Raw genomic sequence first — 4,478 nt, forward strand, 5'->3', positions numbered from 1 at the left:
AGTAAATGTACTTAGTTATTTTCCAAAACTACTGTGTTGTTGGTGTGGACTGTAATATAAAAAGGTGTTTCTGTGAAAAATGACCTGGGAGAACTGGGAGATCCTTTGTCAGGAGCCTTACATATATAAGCTTTAGCTGTACTTTAGTATTTTGTCAGCATTGTACAGTAGCTGAATAAACCTTTGTGAAGTTAGGCCTACATTGCACTACCTGCAGTAATTTTTACAGTGCCTTGCGAAAGTATTCGGCCCCCTTGAACTTTGCGACCTTTTGCCACATTTCAGGCTTCAAACATAAAGATATAAAACTGTAATTTTTTGTGAAGAATCAACAACAAGTGGGACACAATCATGAAGTGGAATGAAATTTATTGGATATTTCAAACTTTTTTAACAAATAAAAAACTGAATAATTGGGCGTGCAAAATTATTCAGCCCCTTTACTTTCAGTGCAGCAAACTCTCTCCAGAAGTTCAGTGAGGATCTCTGAATGATCCAATGTTGACCTAAATGACTAATGATGATAAATAGAATCCACCTGTGTGTAATCAAGTCTCCGTATAAATGCACCTGCACTGTGATAGTCTCAGAGGTCTGTTTAAAGCGCAGAGAGCATCATGAAGAACAAGGAACACACCAGGCAGGTCCGAGATACTGTTGTGGAGAAGTTTAAAGCCGGATTTGGATACAAAAAGATTTCCCAAGCTTTAAACATCCCAAGGAGCACTGTGCAAGCGATAATATTGAAATGGAAGGAGTATCAGACCACTGCAAATCTACCAAGACCTGGCCGTCCCTCTAAACTTTCAGCTCATACAAGGAGAAGACTGATCAGAGATGCAGCCAAGAGGCCCATGATCACTCTGGATGAACTGCAGAGATCTACAGCTGAGGTGGGAGACTCTGTCCATAGGACAACAATCAGTCGTATACTGCACAAATCTGGCCTTTATGGAAGAGTGGCAAGAAGAAAGCCATTTCTTAAAGATATCCATAAAAAGTGTCGTTTAAAGTTTGCCACAAGCCACCTGGGAGACACACCAAACATGTGGAAGAAGGTGCTCTGGTCAGATGAAACCAAAATCGAACTTTTTGGCAACAATGCAAAACGTTATGTTTGGCGTAAAAGCAACACAGCTCATCACCCTGAACACACCATCCCCACTGTCAAACATGGTGGTGGCAGCATCCTGGTTTGGGCCTGCTTTTCTTCAGCAGGGACCGGGAAGATGGTTAAAATTGATGGGAAGATGGATGGAGCCAAATACAGGACCATTCTGGAAGGAAACCTGATGGAGTCTGCAAAAGACCTGAGACTGGGACGGAGATTTGTCTTCCAACAAGACACTGATCCAAAACATAAAGCAAAATCTACAATGGAATGGTTCACAAATACACATATCCAGGTGTTAGAATGGCCAAGTCAAAGTCCAGACCTGAATCCAATGGAGAATCTGTGGAAAGAACTGAAAACTGCTGTTCACAAACGCTCTCTATCCAACCTCACTGAGCTCGAGCTGTTTTGCAAGGAGGAATGGGCAAAAATTTCCGTCTCTCGATGTGCAAAACTGATAGAGACATACCCCAAGCGACTTACAGCTGTAATCGCAGCAAAAGGTGGCGCTACAAAGTATTAACTTAAGGGGGCTGAATAATTTTGCACGCCCAATTTTTCAGTTTTTTTATTTGTTAAAAAAGTTTGACATATCCAATAAATTTCGTTCCACTTCATGATTGTGTCCCACTTGTTGTTGATTCTTCACAAAAAATTACAGTTTTATATCTTTATGTTTGAAGCCTGAAATGTGGCAAAAGGTCGTAAAGTTCAAGGGGGCCGAATACTTTCGCAAGGCACTGTATATCCATTCCCCATCTAAGGAGGAAGTCACTCGGGATGTTGACCCATAAGTTAAACAAGGGGGACACAGCCCAAGATATTCTTGCTTGAGCAAGAAACAGATCAAGCTTCTGTAAACACTTAGCTCAGCCTTACATAACTATTACAAATAATATCTATATATGAACTACATACTATTCTATTACATATTACCTCTGGAACCTTGTTTATTTTTAACGACTACACAATCCACTACTTCTATTAGTTTCTCTTGATTTGTTTTGTAGTTTGTTTGGGTAAATCATCTGCTCTTCACCAGTGTCAGATGTTTCAGATAGATGGATCAGTTCATGTGTGTGCAGTACACACAGGGAGTGTTTAGCCTAGCTTAGCACAAAGACCTCCAGTCTTCCATCAGCCTGACCTTCCAACAACTCAATGTCTGCCTGCTTTCCATGCTGAAATAGGAAAAATGAGACACTGGTTTTAGCAGCAGTTGGTGTAAGAGCTGGCTGTTTACCAACAGGTTTCTCCCATTTCCTGTCCCTGTATTGGACACACAGGAGTGGAATTAATCAGACTCTGGAGACGAGCAGCAAAGAACAAGACCATTGCAGAGAGTTTTTCAGATGACTGCTGCGATTCTGTGACATTTCTGCAGTCTGTGTGTTGCTGTGACCCTGGTACTGTCAGGTGTCAGGTCTGCCGTATCAACTCTGCTTGAAGCAATATGTCGTCACCCAGCTGCTGTCTGAAGAGCTGGCTTATTGTGTGTCTGTTTCTGTATAGAACTGACCATTGAACCCATGTTCTCCACCATGATAAATTTGGACAGATGCTGTATTTTTATGTGATGATTTAGTGAAATGGCCCTGTGCATTTTGTAAAAGAACTGAAAAATAGTTAATCCTTGTTGTTGCTCATGCACGTTAGCATTTCATTTTAAAATCACCTTTTTATTTGGCCAAGTACGTTACACACAAGGAATTTGTTTCCAGTACAGAACCGCGGCACCAACCCAACCAATGGCTCTAACCATCAGGGGCAACTTGGGGGTTTAGTGTCTTGCCCAAGGACACTTCGACACGTGGCCTGCTGGCACTGAGATTCGAACTCCTGACCTTCCGGTTGGGAGATGACTGCTCTACCCACTGAACTACAGTCACCCACAGTTTGGTGATGTAAACAGTATTTGCAGCAGTGTAAGGTCACTAAACCTTATCCAAAAAGAAAGGCCTTTTAATGTTTTTAATAATATTTCTTTTAGTTCTGTGTAATTTTGTGTGTGAAGATGGCCTGACTTTATCATCGGTGCTGTTGGGCATTTCTGTAACTTGAATGAGTTGCTGAGATCATGTTTTTCTTTTACAGAAGCTGCAGCACAGAACTTGTGTATGAAAATTATGGAGACATGCAAGGAAGCCTAATACACAGAAGACATTTGTATTACATTTTATGTTCTGTAACGCTGTGCCACTTCAGGTTGTTATTTTTTCCAACATTGTTTCATGCCACAGTACATTACACCGCTGTAATGTTATGTTGCACTGTTTCACCAGGTTATGTGAAGGTCTTTCACATTCTGTCACATCACATTAGTACTTCCTTTAGGTCACTTGTCAACATGTTGTGTTTTATTATGTAATCATATCAGGGCATGACATTTTGTGTTATCATGCTATGCCGTAATGTTTTGCCACGTGCTCTGTTCTGTTGCCGTGGTATTCCCCTGTGGTATATGTGCAGTGTCAGAGCGACACACGCATACTGTGTCTGGACCTCTGAGAGCATCCTGAGTGCATCACACAGGAACTTGGCTTTATTTTTAGTTTGTCTCTATTTTTACACATCATATCTGTGGCTCAGAGTTTTACTCTCATGATGACAGAAATCTGAGATGGGGGCCATGATATTTTCAGACTCAGTGTTTGTACCTCTGTCTCTGCCGTAATATTTTTTATATGAGACACATTATTTCATCTAAGAATCTGTGACTAGGGAGGATTCCTCATTTGTATTTGAAAAGTCACTTGATTCAAATAGTTGGAGCTGTTTCTTTGTCAGCTGGCCAATTGATTAATCAACTGATCACTTTCGGTTCTAATTAAAATGCCTTAGTACATTACAGCCCCTTTTTATCCCTTAAAATCACATTTACATGATTTAGCACTGAAGACTAGTGAGACACTTTTCTTAATAAGATAGACAACCAAATGAATCAGTTACTAGACTGACAAACTGGAATTGAATCTATTTATTTCAGTGAAAACTGAATCTGAATCCTTGTTTATTTCATTGCTTATCAGTGAAATGTAGGGAGTGGTGTTATTTTCACATTGGATTTGCTTAATTCTTTGCTAATATATCTATTCTCCCTTCAGTGTCAATAACTGATTGGTTGATCCTTTCTTGGTAGAAATCTGACCCTCTGGTGTGTGATAGTTCATCTCACCTGCAAATGGTATGAAACACTTTAACACTGTCTTTATTTTAAAGACAAACAGTCCACAGATGTTTCTCTTCCTCTTCATCACTCTATTTCTAAGTTGTTCTTTCTGACGCAGGGATCTCATTGGCTGTCCGCAGATGACGACATGCCCCCCCCCCCCCCTTCCCTCCCCGCTTTTGGCCTCCCCAAAAA

Source organism: Monopterus albus, unplaced genomic scaffold (genome assembly GCF_001952655.1).
Source record: "Monopterus albus unplaced genomic scaffold, M_albus_1.0 scaffold351.1, whole genome shotgun sequence".
NCBI lineage: Eukaryota > Metazoa > Chordata > Actinopteri > Synbranchiformes > Synbranchidae > Monopterus > Monopterus albus.